This window comes from Leptonychotes weddellii, chromosome 4 (genome assembly GCF_054177405.1).
Source record: "Leptonychotes weddellii isolate Sample4059 chromosome 4, ASM5417740v2, whole genome shotgun sequence".
Taxonomy (NCBI): Eukaryota; Metazoa; Chordata; class Mammalia; order Carnivora; family Phocidae; genus Leptonychotes; species Leptonychotes weddellii.
In genome coordinates, this window is record NC_138372.1 from 160,823,863 (window position 1) to 160,846,377 (window position 22,515).

The window sequence follows — 22,515 nt, forward strand, 5'->3', positions numbered from 1 at the left end:
CTCCTGTGTTAGTGTGAGAGCTACTGAGAACTGACACTGATCTTTCCATCATGTCCGTATCCTCAATGCCCTCAATTCTGTATCTGCCACTGTGGAGTTATTATATACTACACTTAAAAGTAAATAAATGACACAAGGGAAAACGGAATCCAAACAAGAACTGGCCAGAATTCACACTATTTGGCCAGCCAGTGGTTCTTGGCCCAGTTGTTCAGAATCTCTAGAATAGGATCTCAAATATCAATATTTTTTTAAAGATTTTATTTATTTATTTGACAGAGAGAGACACAGCGAGAGAGGGAACACAAGCAGGGGGAGTGGGAGAGGGAGAAGCAGGCTTCCCGCCGAGCAGGGAGCCCGATGCGGGGCTCGATCCCAGGACCCCGGGACCATGACCTGAGCCAAAGGCAGACACTTAATGACTGAGCCACACAGGCATCCCTATGTTTTTTTTAATTCTTGCAGAACACTAGGATTAATCAACTATATGGAATACATGAGAATAGTTTCCCCCTCTGGGATGGCAAGTTTCATTTTTGGGGCCAAGCCCAATTAATCAACAGTGGCTGCCTGGAGCAATGCCTTGAGAGGGGATTTGAGGCTCCCCAGACACTCAGAAGAAGAGAATATGGTGATTGATTAGCAATGTCTGCAAGAGCAAGCAATCAGGGGGCTGCAACAGTCCCATGGCTAATTGACCTTTCTGTGATTGATGCATTAGGAGGAGGAAGGGGATGGACCTAATGACATTTAAGTATCGTTTAAATATGTGTGTATTTATATATGTGTGTATTTACATATACACATATGTATATATGTAAACATACACAGAGAAACAGATATATCTGTGTTATAGAATAATAACTACCATTTTTAGCTATAGGCTAAAAACTGAATTAAACACGGGAGGTGTTACTGTATCACTCTGCTGTGGGCTCTGGCCTCATAGTGTGGACAATCTAGGGGAAGGCAGGTACTTATAAAATAATCACACAAGTAGATAATTTAAAAGTGAGAAAGAAAACTAAGGGATGCTCTACAGATCTCCCAAAGGGGATACTGGATTTGTTTGGAGGGCCAGAGAAGCCACCCCCAGAAAGGGGCACTTGATCTGAGATCTGAGAGATGAGAAGAATTTAGTGAGGAGGACTGGGGAAGAGTTTTTCAGGCCAGAGGCCGACCGTGAGAGGGGCCTGGGATGTAGTGGTGGCAAGTTACTTCAACTCTGTTCAGGTCACCGGTAGGTGGGGGACTAGCAAATCACGGCCCACAGGGCTGTAGCAGCCGGCTCCTACAGGTTACATACACAGTCCACGTGTGCAACCACAGGCAGGGAGGAGCTCTTCCCCATAAAAAGTGGGAACACTTTTGGAGCCAGAGAGACTTGGGATCAGGTTTTGGCTCTGGCATTTACTAGCTGTGTGGCTTGGTCTAATAATTTCACCTCTGAGCCTCAGTTTCCACATCTGTCAACTTAAGGTAGTAACTAATTGGATGGAGAAGACCACAGTGGTGAAGAAGAGCCTGCACTCTGGAGTCAGGCTGCCCATAGTCAAATGCTGGCTCCAGGACTTTCGAGCTGTGTGGATTGAGCACACGCACCTCCCTGTGCCTCAGTTTCTTCCTTTTCTTCATCTGTAAAATGAGGATAATAATTGGGTCATTTGTGAAGATTAAATGAGACAAGGTAAGTAAAAGCTTGGACACAGAGCCTCTCACACAGAATGTCCTAGGCAGAACTCTCTTGGTAAATTCTGACTTAGTGGAATTTTCTCTGCATTACGATTCGATTGGAACATTACCTACTCACAGGGAGTTAATTCTGATTATTGCCAAATGAAAGCTACAAAAGGCCTTGGGTTTTCAGAACTTTCAAGCCAAGAGACCCACAGCTGTGCCGGTCTGGTGCTGACATGGATGATGCTCTGGGTTAACATGGCAAGTTGCTCCTTGGTCCCAGATGCACCCCTGCAAGCTTTGAGTTGCATGTTCCACAAAGCCAGGTACCCACCCAGCACCTAAACACTCTAGGTGTGAGGCTAGCCTGGCTTCCCAGTGACCAGCGTGAAGACAGAGAACTCCTAGTATCATGTCATTTATTAAAAACAGAACAGGGGAAAAAGCTGTAGGAGGGGGGCTTGAGTTTTCCCAAGTCTCTAAGGCCTTAGCACAGCTCAGAGCAGGTAGAAACGGAAGTCACTCAGAGTATCTCCGTCCAGCAAGAGTTGTGTACTTTCGTGCTCAATAAATATGTCGTTACTGAATTTCTGAATAAATGAAGAGGATGAAGGAAGAGAAGTGGAATGATACTGTGTTGGCCCTTTATATAGATTCTCTTACTGGATCCTCAAAGCAATAACCCAGATAGTGACTATCTGCCTCACTTAGCAGGTGGGAAAACTAAGTTTCACGAATTACGTGGCAAAACCATCTGACTTTAAGGCTTTGCTTTGAAAAACAAGCTCCACATTTCTCCCCACAAGCTTCATGGATATTAAAAGATGTTAGTCAATAAAGGGACAGATACAGAGTCAAATCTCAAGGCTATAAATGGCCACTTAAATAACCTTAGACAAGTTTCTCTCCCGAAGTACTGCTCAGAATCTTTAATATCAAAGTGAACACTATGAATCTGCAAATAGGGGTGTGTTATACTGTACGACCTCAGAGGCCATTCTTCACAGAGGGTCTTGCAGGACTAGGATTCAGGTGGCTCACATATTGGTAATTCCATACCATGTTCTACTACCTTTCTGACTGATAAAGTATGAATGAAGGAATGAATTGAATGATATCTGATAAACCCCAGGGATCAGATCTGGAACATGAGGTATGACCAATACATGAGTTTGCTGGGGCTGCCAGAACAAAATGCCAGACTCGGTGGCTTAAACAACAGAAATTAATTTTCTCACCGTTCTGGAAACTGGAAGGCCAATATCAAGATGTCAGCAAGGTTGATTTCTTCCAGGCCTCTCTCTTTGGCTTGCAAATGGCCATCTTCTTGCTGTGTCCTCACGCAGCCTTTTCTCTCTGTGCATGCACCTTTGCTGTCATTTTCTTATGAGGACATCAATTATACTGGATTAGGGCCCCCATGCTTATGACCACACTTAACCTTAGTTACTTCTATAAAGGCCCTATCTGCATATACAGTCACACTGGGGGTTAGGGCTTCAACATATGAGCATGAATTGGACTGAATCCATGAGCCCACAAGTCCATGAACTGAGCCTATTCTCTCAGTCAGAAGGGGTAGATGGGAGATACCTGGCATCGGGCCATAAACAGCTGGGCAGCGAGAGCACCTTAGCACAGAGGTAACAGTGGAGGATCCACTGGGCAGGAGAGGACATGCATCAGAGGGTAGGCCGCTCTATCCATGTGCACAACCAGGAAGAGTGAGAAGGCAGTAAGATACATGGAGCGGGGGAGAAGGGACTGCATTCTAACAGGACTTGTTAAAATTCTAGGGAAATGTTTCCTTGAAAAAACAGTAGGTAGAAATAACAGGGGCAATGATGTTTTCTACCCAAGGTCCATGCTCCAAAAGTAGCACTTTTTTTTTTTTTTAAGAGAGAAAACGAGAGTGGGCATAGGGGCAGAGGGAGAGAATCTTTCAAGCAGACTCCACACTGAGTGCAGAGTCCGATGCGGGGCTCAATCCCACAGCCCAGGAGATCATGACCTGAGCTGAAATCCAGAGTCAGATGCTTAACCAACGGAACCACCCAAGCACCCCCAAAAGTAGCATTTTTTGAAGTTAAAAGACATTCAAGCAACTGGTGTGGGTAAACAGACTATGAAACACAAGAGAAAGTAGTAGAAGGGTGGCATTTTTTTGTGACCTTTCCATGTTCCCCAGCCCAACTCCCAGCTCCTCTCCCTGGGATGTTAAATGGGGTTAAGCTTCTGAGAAGAAGGGGGTCTCAGGAAATAGGGAGTTTGGAGGGGTCAAAAGCAAAGTCCTAGGAAGGGACTGGGGAAGTAGACAGATTACTGAGATGTCGTACTTTATCAGTGACAATGCTTTTGGCTGCAAGTAATAGGGGGAAAAAATCCAAGTGGCTTGAAGACTAAGGCAATGCTTGAAAGAGGGATGTTAAGAGGGTTGGTTAATTCCGTGGGGCCTTCATGAAGGATTCAGCTTACTCCAACCTTCCATGCTGCCATGCTCAGTGTGTTCTCAGGTTCAGACCCTTTGTGGTCCCCAAAACAGTGGCTGCAGCTTGGCCATCACAGGTAGGCACATCAACATCCAGAAGCAGCAGCACGGCACCTGCAGTTCCCTTGAATATGAGGAAAACCTTCTCCACGAGGCCCTGAGCCATCATTCGCTCATGTCATTAGCCAAAATGAGTTACAAGCCCATGCCTAAATCAGTCACTGTGAAGTGGACTGGTCCCATGATAACTGGCTTAGAACAATGAGGAATCAGTCACTCCCTGAGTATGGGGCCAACTTCCCTTGATGGCCATAGATGGTGGACACCTGAGGAAAATCAGAGCTCTGTTAGCAAGGAAGAAAGGGTACAGCCATTGAGTAATGGCAGCCAAGAATGACTGGAGCAAAGCTGAACCTCAACGATAGGAACAGGGGACACAGCAGGAACCAAAACCCCAGGAATTGGGAGCAAAGAAAAATTTCCATTATGGTGGTTAAATTAAGGGGATATTGGGTTCACAAAGGGTTATAGGAGGGGAATGTGTAGACCACAATGTGCAGACATACCTGCCCTGTGTTGAATGAGAGAGGAGTGGCAGAAGGGGGGCCAGGCTGCTTGCATAAGAGAAAAATCAGTCAGCTGCCACCTGAGTTATTACCTCGAAGCACAGGGTGAACTCTACTCTCCTAACCCCCAAAGCAGCAAGCAGCAGGTTGACCAACTCCATGCTTGAGCATTCTTGAGGTGAGTTCAGAGAATGCTTCACATCTCAGACTTATGTCCAGTGCCCACCATAGTACTTCCTGGGCTAATAACCCCTGGCAAGTTACCTTTAAGTCTTTATTTCTTCATCTGAAAAATACAAGTGATAAAAATACCTCTCTCTTCAAAGTGTCACAAGATTTATAGGAGATCATGCAAGGGCAAGGCATTGCCAATTTTATTAATGGCTATATTAATATATATTACTTAATGGTCATATCAATAGTCATTTAAACTCTAGAAAAGTCTCTCATGACCTCCAACTGAGCAAAGTATCTGACTCATCATACAAAATGGAAGACACTCCCCCCAAATTCAACCAGTCAAGAATTCAATTAAAGAAACCATATCAGATTCATTTCTAATCAAAATGGAGATCCTTGACTTTGGTGGTCTCGGACTCCAAGAACAGACAGCTCCTTTCTATCTCTCATTCAAGCTCTCTTCTGAATCCAATTAATTCTTTCCAGAAACAGAGCTCATCTCTACAGCCCTCCATGCTGAAGCAGTAATAACTGCCCAGCGTGTCAGCTCTTGGGTTAGAAATTACGGTTTTTCATTTCTGCTCCACAGAAAACACCATCCAGAAATATGATCACAATATTCCAAAGGGAATGTGCACTCATTTTTTTCATCTCTCAGGCACGTGTGATAAATACCATCTCCCAATTTGTGCACACCACAAATCCGGCTTTTAAAAATAAAGATGGGGGCGCCCAGGTGGCTCAGTCATTGAGCGTCTGCCTTCGGCTCGGGTCACGATCCCAGGGTCCTGGGATCGAGCCCCATGTTGGGCTCTCTGGGAGGGAAGCCTGCTTCTCCCTCTCCCACTCCCCCTGCTTGTGTTCCCTCTCTCGATATGTCTCTCTCTGTCAAATAAATAAAATCTTTAAAAATAAATAATTAATTAGTTAAAAAAATAAATAAATAGAAATAAAGACGGACTTTGCTTATGGAGCTCCCCTGATGGCGCTCTGATCCAGTGGCCAGAGCAAAGGGTTTTAATTTGAGCCCTGCTCTTAACTTGCTGTGCAACCTTCCCCGAGTTACTTCCCTTCTCTGGGACTTGCTTTCTTCACACAAGAAATGAGGGCTAGGTGATTACGCACACTCCTTCAGTAGCCACCAATTGGTAAGAACCTATACTTTGCCCGCAATTTTTAGCTCCCATTCTCACTACAACCTGAGAGACCCAAGTCTCTGCCGGATGAAGTCTGGGTTCAAACCCCGGGCTGTGTGACAGTACACTGCCCCAAAAAACATTACTATCTGAAAACATCTGCTCTTTTCTAGCTTATCATTTTTTGAATTTTTTCTTTTTTAAATAAGTCACTTACTTCTGATCCCTGCTAGACCTGGATTGTGACACCCGGCCCAGGTTACAGATTTGGGAATCTAGGTGTCGGTTCCCGTGGCTCCTACAAAGGACCAGGGTGGAGGCCTGGGGGTGTCCCAAAGGGGAGGGGAGTAGGGGCAAAACCTGAAACATTGGGAATCTTGCTGCCTCTCTTGGCACCCCATTTTTGTGGCAGACAGCAGCTTTCCAGCTAGGTCCACCCACTCATTAGAAGCAACCCAAGCCCCTCTGAGAACCTTGAGTAAGAGGGGCAAAGCCCCTCCCAGGAGCACCTCCTTTCAAAGGTTTCACAAAGACTTTCCAGCACAGGCCATTACAGAGGATTAGGCCTCAGAGTTCAGGGGACCCTGAGGCTGGGTCACCTCCTGCAAATCCTTCCTTTTTGGCCTTTCCCAAGCTTGGTGGGCCAGTGCCTTCTCCCCTCCTGGCCTGATCATCTACAACAAAGAGTATGATGAGGGGGGAGAGGGATGGGAGGAATGATATTTAAAGAGGGGGAAATGCCCATTCTCAATGCAGACAAAAGATGAGATTAAATGGTCCAGAGGGCCCCTCCAAGTTGCTGGGGGGTAGGGGGATGGGGGCTCTGTGAAATTAATATACTTCCCTAGGCCTGCTGAGAAAGCTGCTCCCCTCCTAAATCCATATGCATGAGAATGTCAACCCAGGAACCTGGTTTAAGATATGCTTAATGTCAGAAAGAGAAAGGGCTGCAGGCAAGAACTGATCTAAAACCTTTGTCTTTCTCAAGTCACCCGTGGGGCTTTGCTTGGATGGCAGACACCAATTTCACCATTCTTAACAACCTGGGGAATGAGAACAAAGCTCTGGGAATCTGGATTCTAACTTTGTGAGTTGCCACAAGAACAGAGACTCCACTCCTTGGTGGCTGTGTGGCCTTCAACATGTTACTTGACCTCATAGCCTTGTATCTCTCCTACCCAACTGTAGAAAGGAGTAAGTATGAGATAAGGTATGGAAAGTAATTCATGGGTAACAAGGGTGCTTGTTTCTCCCCTCCCTGCCTTCCTTCCCTTTGCTTCCTCCCTATCTTACTTCCTTCTTTCCTTCCTCCCTTCCTTTCTTCTTGTTTTCAATAGAACACGCACTTCAGCACCTGCTGTGAGCAGGTGATTTTGCCAAGAGCTTAGGTTGCCAAAGAAAGTATTACTTCCCTCTGCTCTCTTGTCCAATGAAGAGGCAGTTTCAGTTGTGTGATAAAACCTAGGCACAAGACGAAATTATGCACAGGATAGGGATCCATAAATATTAGATGATGCCTCTGGGGCTCTCCTAAGCATTCCCTGAGTCTATAATTCACCATTCTTACTGCGATGACCCCAGGCCACCAGGGCAGAGCTGGGACCAGGACTCATGCCTGGTAACTCCTGGTCCAGGCTCTTCCAACACGCGCCTGATGATAGAAAATTAGGAGGTCATGAGCCGTGATTTAAGAAGATGTTATTTAATTCATGTTCAAACAGGAACTGTCCTTTTGTTTTTATTTTTCTGTCTCAAAAGACAAACAAAAGAGATAGTGATTATTTTTAAAGTAAGATCATTTTGGCGGTAACACGAGTCTACAGAGCTGCAAAATTCAGCTTTCATAAATAGCTGCCTGGAAACGTAGACCCAGAGTAAAAAGGCCACTGGGGGAGGGGAGGCTTCACCTTTACCCATCCTTTCGGAAACCACACCACACAGCGCCCTGAGCGGGCTGCTTAAATTGCAGTTGAGACTGTAGGCTGAGACAAATGCTTAAAAAAAAACAACTCAAGCCCAGCTGACCTTTGTAGTGCTGTTGATTATGTCTAGAAGGGCAGTACGGAAAGAGTGGAGGGCATGACGTCAAGAAGGGGTCGCTGCCACTGCTAGCCCAGCCACCTTCATCTTGCCGAGAGGTACGTTTCCTCAAACATACAACTCTGTGAAGATCCCACATGCCAGCATGAGAGAAAGGGTTTTAAAAACATACAGCCATGTTGTCCAATATGGTAGCCACTAGCCACAGGAGCCTACCAAACATTAAATTAATTAAAATTAAATAAAATTTAAAATTCAGTTCTTTAGTCACACTGGCCACATTTCAACTGCTCGATATTAAAACGTACCTAGGTCCTACTGTGTTCAACAGTGCTAAAACAGAACGTGTCATCACTGCCGAAAGTTCCACTGGAGAGCACCCAGCCAGGAGAGTACATACCCCGTGGTTAATAACAGACACCCTTGGGAAGAAGACCCCTGTTAGGAGACATTTTCAGTGTTTACTTTGTAAATTTCCATATTGTTTGCTAATTTTGCCATAAGGTGTATCTTATTTATAACTTTAAAAATAAAGAACAGGGGGCGCCTGGGTGGCTCAGTCGTTAAGCATCTGCCTTCGGCTCAGGTCGTGGTCCCAGGGTCCTGGGATCAAGCCCCGTATTGGGCTCCCTGCTCAGTGGGAAGCCTGCTTCTCCCTCTCCTACTCCCCCTGCTTGTGTTCCCTCTCTCGCTGTGTCTCTCTCTGTCAAATAAATAAATAAAATCTTAAAAAAATAAAAATAAAGAACAACAAGGAAGTGATTACCACTAAACACAGGATAATGGTTACTTGGGGTGGGGTGAAGGGAACACTAGGACACTAATAATGGAATGTTTGGGCACAGATACTCAGCAAAAGAAACTGATTTTCTTAATTGCCATTAACCGTAAGTATGGACAGAGATACGTGTATGTCCACTCTAAAATTACTTATAATAGTTAAATTTGTTCTATACATCTTTTTCAAATGTGAGTTTTACCTTGCAATATGTATTTTAATAAAATGTTTTTAAATGGAAAAATAAATTGTGTCGCTGTCCTCATTAAGGAGGTACCATCCTTAGCATTAATAAATGATCTCAAGCTTGGTAAACGAGGAGCAGAGTTCAGCCCTCATCTTCACCTCTTCTCTTTCAAGCTGCCCTGAATAATGGCAGCCCTGTCCACTTTTGCTCATCACATTCTCCCTGCCCAGCTCCCACCAGGGATGCCTGTGAGAAACCAGCAGAAACCAGGTAGAGGTAACTGTTAGGAGGCAATCTATACCTGCAAATTTTTAAACATGCATATGCTTTGATAAATCTATTTTATTCAAATTTTTACCTTGAAATAAGTAACTGTACAAAGATTTAGCTAGGTGGATGTTAATCATAATGATTTTCATAATATCCAGGAAAAATAACTGGAAACAATTTAAATGTCCAAACTAACAAACAGGTTAAATTCTGATATATCCAGACAGCTAAATACTGAATAGCTATTAAAAATAACATAATAAAAGAATATTTGATGTGGAAATCCATTCATGCTATATTATTAAGAGGAAAACAGCAGATTACAGAAAAGCACGTGCACTATAATTCCTTTTTGGTCAAAAAAATTTATATTAAAAACTACCTTTATTAATATACATAGGTCATCCCCCACTCCAAGAGGAGGAGTTTAATTGCCCTCTCCTTGAGTGTGAGCTGGGCTTCGTGGTTCACTTCCAAAGAACAGCGTATGGAAAGAGAGATTTTTTTTTTAAGATTCTATGTATTTATTTGAAAGAGAGAGAGAGCATGAGCAGGGTGAGGGGCAGAGGGAGAAGTAGACTCCCCGCTGAGCAAGGAGCCTGATGCGGGACTTGATCCCAGGACCCCGGGATCGTGACCTGAGCCGAAGGCAGACGCTTAACCCACTGAGCCACCCAGGCACCCCTGGAAAGAGAGATTTAGTTAACTTCCAGGGGAGAACCCTTCGATCAAGAATAAATCACGTGGATTGCATGCACCCCTGAAATGATGTGACGCAAAGGGCATTTCAGCTTTGTGGTATTCTTTCCTAAAACCTATAACCCCAATCTACTCATGAGAAAAACATCAGACAAATCCAAACTGAGGGACATTTGTCAAAATACCTGACTCTTACTCCTCACATCTGTCGCGGTCATGAAAAACAAGGAAAGACGGAGAAACTGTCACAGATCAAGGGAGACAAAGGAGACATGATGACTGTATGTAATGTGTCCCAGGTTAAACCCTGAGACAGAAAGGACATCAGTGGCAAAACTGTTGAAATCTAAATAAAGTCTTGAGTTAGTTAACAGTAGGGTACTATTTTAATTTCTTAGTTTGACAAAGGCACCATGATTATGCAAGATGCTAACCTTAGAGGAAGCTGGGTGAAGTATATATGGAAATGTTCCATGTTATCTTTGTAACTTTTCTGTAAATTTAAAATTATTCCAAAATTAAAAGTTTTTTTAAACTACCTTTGCAGCTGTTTCTGGATGGTGTGCTTTTTTGTGTTTTTAAAACTTCATTCTCTAAATTTTCTAGAGTCAATACGCATTGTTTTTTAAATCAGATAAGCAGTTCATTACATAATCAGAAGTTAATTGGGAACCTCTCCTCTCCCACATGTCAGCATCCTGTGTGAGTGCCAGCAGGAGTCTATAGGATAACTATAGAAGCAAGTCAATTCAGGCATCTGATGAACTGGATGGTTGGCTGCAGACGACCAAAGCTGCGCCAATCAGAGCCTTTCTCTGGTATCTGACGACCAGAGAGACCTAAGAGACAAAGCCTCAGGTGCTCTCCAGTGATGGGAAGTGGGATTCCAGTGCTGCATTCCTTTACCAGGTGGAAGAGCCAGACTAAGGAGGAGAGGAATGAGGCCGGAATGCAGAGAGGAGAGAGAACACAGAAGGAGAGCAAATTCTGGTGATATTCCACTTATCCTTGGCCTGAATACATGCTGCCCTCCCCTCAATTATGTAAGTCATCCCTAAAACTCCCATTTTGGCCTAAAATTGTAGGGAGTTGGGTTTCCACCTCTCGTAATCCAAGGAGACCCTCCTACCTGATTCAAGTCCCTGGGAAGCCCCCAGAGGCACATTTGTCTGGACTCTAACTGGACCACTCTCCGAGTGAATCAGCTTAAGTTAGCGATCAATAATGAGTTGAACCAAACTGAAATCAGTTGAACTGGATTGGACTGAATTTAAAAATTACCTATGAGTTCAACACAGGAGGTATTAAATGAACATCTTTTGTTCTTCTTACCCACCAACAACATAGACTAGACTTCTCTGTTTCCATCAGGGCAGAGACATAACACATCTCAGTTACTACCTGATCCTCAGTGTCTTCCACAGGCCTCCTGCACGCAGGTGCAACCCAGTAAATGAATACATTTTCTCTTCTCTGTCCATAGATTGCTAGAAATATATTGAACTCAACTGTATAGAATATAAAAAAAAAAAATCATGTTTTCCTGTGGTTTAATAAACTATGACTGAAGCTAACTCACTTTACGGTTACTCTCTACCCGTTGCATACAGAGCAAATACAGTATGCTTCCTGCAACTCCTCCCCATCTAAAGAATATTAAAGTTTGAAATGACTCTCTTAATGGAAACTGAATGACACATTGACCACTCAACATCTTAAACAGCTGCTGCCACCTCTGTGTCGTAGATGTGTGCCATGGGGGCAAAATCAGAAATCTGCTGGACTTGTTAGACTCACTGGAAATCCAGTGAGAGGGAGAAATAAAGAAACAAATGTACTGCATGGAGCACCGGGTATTATACGCAAACAGTGAATCGTGGAACACTACATCAAAAACTAATGATGTACTGTATGGTGACTAACATCACGTTACGTAATAAAAAAATAAAAATAAAGTAATTTTTAAAAATTAAAAAAAGGAAGAAACAAAGCACAAGGAGAATGAGTGAATGGATGTCACAAAGGATCGATCCAAGACAGAGGAGGCAAACATCATTCTCAAGGGAAGAGCTCAAGGGAAATTTTTAGGAAGGATCCTTTCTGAAAAGGGGCGAACCCACCTTTGTGCACCCCATCCACTACATTATATTCCTTGAGCTCCTTATGACTCCTACCATCATCAGTAACATCTACCAATCACCCACTATGTGCCAAGCATGGTTTTCTCATGCGAACCTCTTAACAAGACTGAGTTAGAATTATTACTATTTCCGTGTTACAGACGAAGAAACAGATGTAGTAAAAGATTAAATAATTTGCCAATGGTCAGACTGTCAGAGATGAACCCGGGATCTGAACTCAGGAACTACAATATACTGACTCTCAATCATAAAACTTAAATCAGAGAACTTTAAAAATTCTGCAGCAATTGACTATTCCCCAGTCCAGATCCCCACAAAACACTAAGTTCCTAGAGGGCAGGGACCCTGTTTGATTGTTTCTCCAACACCTAGTGTCTCACCCAGTGTTTGTGCTCAATGAACGGGTGAGAGATTGGAGCTGCTCAGTTTTCTTGATTTTTTTAATTTTTCATTTACAAGAAAGGTAGACAGCATGTAATGAGCTTAGAATTCAGAGTTTTAAAATACTGACCGTTCATCTCTGTATCTTCAGGTCCTGGAACTACATCTACAGGCTATTTGATATGTTCTCAAGAGAAAGGTACTAAATAGAGTTTTCTTGAGAAGCGTCCATGTCCAAGATCATACCAGTACTTCAGTTAATACAAAAAACCCAGAGTGAAAGACACAGACAGAGATGTGCCTGCCTAATTGAGCCACGTGTGACTAACCCAAATCACACCCAAAGCCAATCCCTCAGATTTCTTCTTATATAAGAAAAAAAAGTTGGTGCGCTACCCATAATCACATTTGCCTATTTTCCCCTCAAGCTACAGTAAGATTAGGCTTTTGTATTATTACTTTTTAATTTACTATATATGGCTCACCTACTTAGGAATAAAACAAGGTTTGAGATATCAGAATAATTGATAGATAAATAAAAGCCATTTAAAAATAAAATCAGAGGGGACTGGAGATTCTATTTAAAAGAAACAAAAAAGGCTTACAATACTGTGGGTCTTTCTGTCCGAACCTAAAAATAAACTTGATGTAGTCCTATCTCCTTCTTTAGATCTTCTTTGGTGCCTGCGTGTGTCTTGTGGTTCTTAACAACCTTCCATTGCTAAGGTGTAGCAGGTGAGCTGCTCTGATCTCTTCTGTAACATCGGAAGGCCGCATGGGTGGGACTGTGTCTTGTTTGTCTCTACATGCCCCAGCATGTCACACTCAGCTTGGTGCACAGGAGGGACCCTGGAATTGGAGAGCTGGTAAGCTCTCTTCCTGGACAGTTTCCACATTCCTGGAACGTAGCATTCTGCCTGGAGGGCAATAGGCACTCACTAAACATCTCACTGGGTCAGCTGATTGAGTTGAACTGAACAGCACATCAGGTGGTATCTGTACTTTGGACCCACCACATTTCTTTAAAGCTAAGTACGGTCCGCTAAGCACTCCATGGCCTCCCCAGAAAAGTAGGTATCACTTTCTCCTTTTTTTATGAAGAGTCTGAAGCATAAGAGGTTGAGGGTTTTTTTCCAAGGTCATACAGAAACTAAGTGACAGGACCGGGTCTGGAATGCTGCTCTGAGTGGACACAAAAGCTGCATGATGTCCTTTCTGCCTCACTGCCTTGTCCCTCCCAGACAGAGAAATAGGCCTGTGCACATAAACACAGACGTGGCCCTTATTGGTTCTCCTTTGCCTGCAAGGGCTCAAAAGATACACACACTCAGAGCCAAAAACACAATGTCCTATGTTCCCACGTTCATTAAATTCACGGAGCACCGTCACGTGCAGAAAACGGCTGGGAAACCGGCAGTGAGCGAGACAGCAGGTAGTGGAGAAAGAGAAAGCAGGGGTCTGCAAACATTTTCTGTGAAGGGCCAGAAAGCAAATATTTTAGGCTTGGCAGGCCAAACTGTCTGTCACAACTAGTCAGCTCCATACTTACAGAGCCAAAGCGGCCGCTGGGAATATGTAAACAAATGGGCATGGCTGTGTTCCGACAAAAGTTTATTTACAAGAATAGGCAGGTTTGATTTGACCTGTGGTAGTTTGTCAACCCCTGAGCAAACAATAATCATGGACATAAGTGGAGGAGACCAAAAGGCATAAAGGTGAGGTCTCTGAAGAAAATAAAGCAGTGCAATGAGAGAGAGAGAATGAGAGGCACCTTTAGATTGGGTGGAGGGAGGAGATGACATTTGCTGACGCACCAGCCATGTTAGGATCCTGAGAAAGAGCCTTCCAAGTAGTAGGAAGAGCTAGCAAATAGAGCCTCAGAGTGTGCCTCGGGAACAGAAGGAAGGCCAGCACGTCTGAACAAGAACGGTAGGAGATAGGGATGCCTGGATGGCTCAGTGGGTTAAGCGTCTGCCTTAGGCTCAGGTCATGATCCCCAGGTCCTGGGATCGAGTTCCGCATCGGGATCCTTGCTCAGTGGGGAGCCTGCTTCTCCCTCTGCTTGTGCGCGCTCTCTCTCTCTCTGACAAATAAATAAATCTTAAAAAAAAAAGAAGGGGGCGCCTGGGTGGCTCAGATGGTTAAGCATCTGCCTTCGGCTCAGGTCATGATCCCAGGGTCCTAGGATAGAGTCCCACAGTGGGCTCCCTGCTAGGCGGGGAGCCTGCTTCTCCCTCTGCCTCTCTCTCTCTCTCTCTCTCTCTCTCTCTCTGACTTTCATGAATAAATAAATAAAACATTAAAAAGAAGAAGAAGAAGAACAGTAGGAGATAAAGTCAAAGACTGCACAGAGCCAGATCATGCAGCATCTTCTAAGTGTAACTGGAAAGCGTTTGTAGGGATTTTGGCAGCACCGTGGCACGCTTTAATTTACAAGTTTGAAAATATTAATTCCAGCCGCTGCACTGGAGATGGCAAAGTGAAAGGAGGAAAAGCAGGGATGTGGCTTCCATGTGGGGGTAGGAGAACAGAGAGATTTTAGAGGTGGTAGAGCCAGCAGAAGTTGCTGGAGGACTGCATGTAGGGCTAGAGACAATGGAGGATTCCAGCATGTGTTCACCTGGCTTGATGCATGGACACAGAACAGTTGCTGGGCATTGAGCCGAATCTGTGTAGGTCACAAGGGAGAGGCACAAACAGAAAGCACTAGTGGTTTGGGTGCTCTGAAGACTGACCCTAACTGACCGGCAAGACAGCTCGTCTCAGGACAATCCTTGAAGAGGCCACCGCAGAGCCCGCCAGGAAGGTAATGCCTATTGTCTCACGCCATGTTTTGAAACATGTAAAACAGACAAGTAGGAATTATCCAAAGACTGTTCTGAGTTCTTATCACCACAATACTAAACGGTGAGGAAGCAAAAATACACAGCGCAGTTCAACTGGGGCCCATTTACCTAGTGACAAAAACTCCAATAATCCAGTGCATTCTCCACCAGAAATCCTTCGTTGGGCTCAAAAGGACCATGGAGTTTGGAGTTAGAAGATATGAAAAGTGTTTGTGAGGAATGTGAATACAGGAAACTTCCTGTGGGGGGCAGGGCGTCCGGAGACACAGGATGGGAGAGACAGGCCGAGGCCGCTGAGGAAATTGGTCACCGCTCTAACGCTCTAAACGGCTGAAGACCAGGCCAATCCCACTGCAAGAAGCTTGAAGTCTTTCACTCGGAGAGTGGCACACTTTCTGTTCTCCCATTATCAGAAACACTGTCAGGCACACAGTGAGGGTTATGTAATAGGAAGCAATACTTTCCGGCCATTTCTCCATCCCCCTGTTATATAATAATCATGCCAAGATGAAGTGGCCAACGTCTGAGCCGCAGAGATGCAACACTGTCAAGTAAATTTATAGTTTACACTTCCTTTTCTTTTTTTTTAGCAAGTACTCCCTACCCCTGCCGTTCCCCTCCCTCATGCCTTGCCAACATGCCAGTTTCCAAGCTGATTTTTTTTTCTCATTAGTGGACCTGTTCCATTCATGAAAAAAAGGGGGAAAGGCTACTTTCACTCATTCACTCATTTACTCATTCAGCCAATCAGTTGACAAATAATTATTTAATAGCCTACCACTTAAGAGATTCTGCAACAGTTGGAAAGAGAAGACGCTCCAAATCGTGGATTTGTGCCTACCAGCTAGAGGGCCTGGGACAGAGGATTTCAACTCTCCGAGCCTTATCTGTAAAATGGGCTAAGAAGGCCAACTTAGTGGGGTTCTGGGGGGAGAAAGAAAAGTTACAGGGACAAAGCACCTGTTCCTAGCTATTCTTCTTCTTCTCAACTTATCATATATGTGGCACCAGGATTACTGAAATAAAAGGACAAAGTCTCAGCTCTCGGAAAGTTCAAATCTAGTTGGGGGAGACACTAAGGGAAAAAAGGAAAGTAACAATCATCATTTGGTGTAAAACATACATTGCTAAAAGGAAGAACAGAGTGTCACGGGGACAATGAGGAGTACCTAACTCGAGCTGGTCTCTTTCATACAAGTGGTAGCATTTCATGTCATGTGTGCAACTGTAGGTCCCAAAAAATAGAATTAAAGAGGGGTTGGGACCTTAGCTTGGTAGGAATTTAATACAGGATATACAAACTGCAATCCTAGGAATTCAAAACCCCTTTAAAATTCAAAATTAATCAATTCAACTCATCATGTCAAGAGAATAAAGGACAAGACATATGACCAAATCAATAGGTGCAGAAAAGACATTTGACAAAAGTTGAAACCTACCCATGATAAAAACAAACCAAAAAAAAAAAAAAAAAAAACTCTCGACACACCAGGAATAGAGGTAAATTCCTCAAGGAGACAGAGAGCATCTGTGAAAAGCTATTCCAACATCATACATAAAAATGAAAGACCAGGGGCGCCTGGGTGGCTCAGTTGGTTAAGCGACTGCCTTCGGCTCAGGTCATGATCCTGGAGTCCTGGGATCGAGTCCCGCATCGGGCTCCCTGCTCAGCAAGGAGCCTGCTTCTCCCTCTGACCCTCCCCCCTCTCATGTACTCTCTCTCATTCTCGCTCTCTCAAAATGAATAAATAAATCTTTAAAAAAAAAAATGAAAGACTGAATGTTTACTTCTACATTTGGGAACAAGGCAAAGATGTCTGCTCTCACCATTTTTAATCAACATTTTATGAAAGGTAACAGGTGTTGTGAAAAGTTAAGGAAAGAAACAAAAAACATGCATATTAAGAAGGGAAAAGTAGAGGCGCCTGGGTGGCTCAGTCGGTTAAGCGACTGCCTTCGGCTCAGGTCATGATCCTGGAGTCCCGGGATCGAGTCCCGCATCGGGCTCCCTGCTCGGCAGGGAGTCTGCTTCTCCCTCTGACCCTCCCCACTCTCATGTGCTCTCTCTCTCTCATTCTCTCTGAAATAAATAAATAAATCTTTAAAAAAAAAAAAAAAGAAGAAGGGAGAAGTAAATTTGTCTTTCTTTGCAGATGGCCTGATCATACGTGAAGAAAATCTTAAGGAATCTACAAAAATAACAAGCTACTGGAACCCATGAGGGAGTTTAGAAAGGTTGGAAGGTAGGAGGTCAGCATTAAAAAATAATAGTAATAAATTGTACCCTATATACCAGCAGCAAACAACTGCAGGTGGAGTTGTTAAAATACCATTTATGTTAGTATCACAAACATGAAATACATAGGGATAAACTTAAACTATATGCAAGACCGGTACACTGAAAACTCTAATTTGAAGATCCTAATAAATAGAAAGATGTGCTAATGTTCACACATTAAAAGGTTCAATATTGTTAAGATGGCCATTCCCCCCAAAACTGATCAACAGATTCGCACAATTCCAATCATAATCCTAGCAGGCTTTTTTGTTTGTAAAAACTGGCAAACTGATTCTAAAACTTATATGAAAATTCAAAGCACCTGGAATTGTCAGCACAATCTTGAGTAAGAACCAGTTGGAGATTGGTAATACCTAAGTTCAAGAAATTTACAGTTACAGTAATCAAGACAATAGTGTGGTACTGGCACATGGATAGACACAGAAGTCAAAGAAAAAGAATAGGGAGTCAAAAAAAGAATCCTTGGGGCACCTGGGTGGGTCAGTCGGTTGGACATCTGCCTTCAGCTCAGGTCATGATCCCAGCGTCCTGGGATCAAGCCCCACATCGGGCTCCCTGCTCAGCAGGGAGTCTGCTTCTCCCTCTCCCTTTGCCCCTCACCCCCCATTGTGTCCTCTCTCACTCTGCTCTCTCTCTCTCAAATAAATAAATAAAATTTTATTTAAGAAAAAGATTCCTTAAACTGACATATAGTGTTTGACCAAGAAGTCATTGCATTTCAATGGTAAAAGAATATTCTTTTCAACAAATGGTGCTAGAACAACTGAATATTCACATAGGAAAAATTACCTTTGACATTTCCCACACATCATTCACAAAAATTAATTTGAAATGGATTATAGACCTAAATTTAATCACTAAAATTATAAAACTTCTGGAACAACATGTAAGAGAAAATCTTTGCAGCACTGGGTTAGGCAAAGATTTTTTTAGGGAAAAAGAATCATGAAGCATAAAGAAAAAAATTGATCAATTAGACTCCATCAAAATTGAAAACTGCTTTTCAAAGATACCACCGAAAAAATGAAAAGTCAAGCCTGGAAGAAATATTTACAACACATACATCTGATGATGGATTTGCATTCAGAAATATATAAAGAACTTTGCAACTCAATAATAAGCAAAACAGTGAAACTGAAAAAATAAAGGAGGGAGGGGGCAAAACATCTGAGCAGACACACTTCACAAAAGAAAATATACAAATGGCCAACAAGTACATGAAAAAAAAATGCTCAAAAGTATTAGTTCTCATGGAAATGCAAATTAAGATCACAATGAGACACTACTACACATCCATTAGAATGTCTAAAATTAACAAGACAGACAATGCTAAGTGCTGACAAGGAAGTAAGGGATACTCTCACACATTGCTGGCAACAATGTAAAATGATAACAATCAGTCTGAAGAACTATTTGGCACTTTATCCTATAAAGTTAAACATGCACTTAACATACAGTTCAACAGTTCCATTGTTAGATATTTACCGAAGAGAAATGAAAACATATTCATGCAAAAACCTACGCATGAGTGTTCATATTAGCTTTATTTACAAGAGACAAAAACCAAAAAGAACTCAAATGGCCACCAGTGGGTAAATGAAACAACACATAGTAATAACAAAGAACCATGACTGATACATGCCACAGAACAATCTCCAAAATGTTATCCTAAGTAAGGGAAGCCAAACACAAAAGACTAAGTGCTGTATGATTTTTATTAATACGAGTCACTAGCAAAGACTATTTTATCTATAGGGAGAGATGGCAGATCAGCAGTTGCCTAGGGCCAGGACTGAGTAGAAAAGGGGCACAAGGAAATCTCACACAGTGATGGAAATGCTCATATCTTGACCGTCATCGTGGTTATATGGGCATATACATTTTTCAAAACTCATCAAACTGTCCATTTAAAATAGATGCATTTTCTTGCATGGACATTATACCTCAATAAAGTTTTTTTTAAATAATGTTTAAGAAGAGAAGGATACTTGGTTTGGTGGGGCTTTTAGAAGAGAATGTACACATTTCTAATAAAACGGACTTAGGGAGAACTGGAAGCAGTACAGAAGCCCCAACCTGGTTGAAACTGGTTGAAAGTTCAACCACAAACAAGCCTTTTTAATAGTTCCCTTGAATTTGAACTGAGATATTATACAAGGTCCTATAACATCTTCATAGACTAGAGTCCTATCACAAGACAGATGATATACTCATAAGAGAAATGGAAGACAGCTTTCATGAAGGGACTGTTTTCAAAGGTGTGGGCAGAATGAGAACCAGAAAAAAATGGTGGAAGGCCCAGAGTCTAACAATAGTGGGGAGCCACTGGCAAAACTGAGGCTTGACAAGGATGGGTTACCAAAATCCAGTGAGAGTTAAACCATGGGAGAGGGACCATCCAACAGAAGCTGCAAGACTTCCGTGATGGAACAGGGCTCCTGCCAAATCATGGCAAGATACCCTGGCTTCTCTCCTTCTCTTGCCCTCTGGTCTCCAGCTAGTTCCTTCCCTTGGCAAAACCCAACCAGAAGCTGGAGAGCAAGGAGCCCAGGAGATACAGTTCCTTGAATTCAGTCTCCCAGAACAGAGCAGATGGAGGACAGAAAGTGGTTGTGGATGGCAAACCAAGATTATCCAACATAAGATCCAAGTAGCATTTCAGAATTCAGTGAGTCGAGTCTGTTTATCACGCTATTTTATGCCCAGCTCAGGACTTGGCACTACAAAAGATATTTTTTACAGGGGCAAAAAAAAGAATACTTTGTTTTATAAAGCACTTTTCCATCCCTTGTTTATTTGATCCTCACAAAAGTCCCATGAGAAAGAAAAGGGCAAGGATTATGGTCTCCATATTAGAGATCAAAAAAGGAAGGTTCAGGGGGAGAAATGTCTTATCCAAGGTAACAGGACCAGCAGTGGATGGAGCTCCATGTCATGATGCTTACATGGGTATCCAAACTCACCCAAGTACTGATCAGACCACAAGGGAAGAAATGGGTATCTCTCTAGTCACTCTAGCCAGGGACAAAGGTGCCATTCTGGAGAATGGACAGAATGGTCAAATGTCTAATACACTCAGGCCATGCTCCCTCTTGTGATGGTCAACATGATTATTCTTTTTTTTTTTTTCAAATTTTATTTTATTTTTTTATTTTTTTAAAGATTTTATTTATTTATTTGAGACAGAGAGAATGAGAGAGAGAGAGCACATGAGAGGGGGGAGGGTCAGAGGGAGAAGCAGGCTCCCTGCCGAGCAGGGAGCCCAATGTGGGACTCGATCCCGGGACTCCAGGATCATGACCTGAGCCGAAGGCAGTCGCTTAACCAACTGAGCCACCCAGGCGCCCCAACATGATTATTCTTAATATATATCTGCCTACTCGACTCCCCTTGCTAACACCCTGCACTGTGTCCCCTTGCCATATGAAGCCCACCATGACTTGACCTCTGTTGTTATGTCCAAACTGTGGTCCCCCTGCGCTCCCTAGAAACCTCTATGAAGCCATAACTCACTCCTTTCTCATGCCCCATAGATTCCCTACGCACAGACGACCTCTCCTTTGCTTCTTAACAGTAGCTGCCTTTTGAGACACTAGTATTTCGTTAACCTAGTTTTACTAAGAAAGAGAAATTTCAAATAATTGGTTTTTCCAAGTTTAAAAAAAAACTTTTAAGTATAAATTAAATATCTTAGCTATTTGAAAAGAAAGGTGTCCCACCCCTCTGGGCTTTGTAAATTGAGGACACTAAACATAATTTTAGTCCTGTTCGGTGGCCAAGGGTCATCATGCACCTTACAGCCACAGGAATCAGTGACCTACAGTACACTGTAGTCCTTCCACGAAATGCCAGAAAGTGGCCCCTTGCTGAGTTTTCTCTACTTTTTCCCGGTGGTTCTCTGCCAGGGCCTCTGGATTTGATGCAGCTTGCCTGAGCTGAACCCTGCACCCCCTTCCTCTTCCCACTTTTGATTTTCTGTATCTAATCTGCTATGTCTTGGGAAACCAGATTGCCAAGTTAGAACTGTTTCTTAAGTAAGAAAAAATAAGTTCTGCACCAAAGCCAGGAAGCATTTTTGCTTTAGTCCATGGGCTTTTTGACATTAGCTTTGACATCTCTGAGTCTTTTTGTGCCCATTTCCTGGTTCTCAGGTGTTTGTCACATAGCCAATGTGACCAGAGAAGTGACCTCTGAATGAGGAAGGTCTTATCAATTTTCTCGTAAATTACTGGGGTGATCCCCTAGCGCGGGCTCATTAAACTGTTCAGACTCATGTTCACATCTGCTCCCACACCTCAGGGGCGCCCTCCAGAAAGTTATTCTCTCCCTTTCTGCCTTCTTAGCAAAACTGAATTATTACAGGACAAAAAATATGTTGGGCAAGGCGCAATCCTGTCATCCTGGGAGAAGGAGCCATTCATAATCAGTGTCCTCCCAGCCTCTGAGATTTGCCTGCTTTACTCTCGTTGACAAACCTTAAAAAAAAAAAAAAAAAAGGCAGCCATTGGTCTGCATTTCCCCTCGGGCCAGGGTGTTAAAATGACGAGTATAGGAAAGTGTCCTCCCTGGAAAGAGCATAATTGGGCCTTCAGGAAAAATGCTGAGGGGAGTTGGTACTCGGTAGTACAGCAAAAGGCAAGAAAATCACCTTTCTTCAGCAATCTCTGTGTGTTCGCCTCTCCGCTTTCCAGTCTCAGCTCCAGCTTCACTCCACCTTTCCCGAACCTCCTCTTCTCTCGCCTGCAATTAACTGTGCCTCCATTTGCCCTTGCCGTCATCAGTCAACCCAACAAAACAGTCGTGATACTTTATTAAATAATGCACTTA

The 22,515-nt window shown here is 43.2% G+C and overlaps 1 protein-coding gene across 11 annotated transcripts in view; it reads right to left on the bottom strand.

Annotated features, from left to right (window-relative positions):
- Positions 1 to 244: 244 nt before the first annotated feature.
- The window catches only part of LOC115942579 (uncharacterized), a 50,421-nt gene continuing 28,150 nt past the window's right edge, over positions 245 to 22,515 (bottom strand). For 9 of the 11 annotated variants that reach the window (XR_014144424.1, XR_014144418.1, XR_014144422.1 and 6 more), the window contains 2 exons: positions 2,916 to 3,060; positions 245 to 1,635 (listed from right to left, as the gene is read on the bottom strand). The gene's annotated coding sequence lies outside the window, so the exon portion shown is untranslated. Of the gene's footprint in view, positions 1,636 to 2,915; positions 3,061 to 17,989; positions 18,259 to 22,336; positions 22,502 to 22,515 lie in introns of those variants that run through there. The other 2 variants (XR_014144427.1, XR_014144428.1) reach the window with 2 other exon arrangements.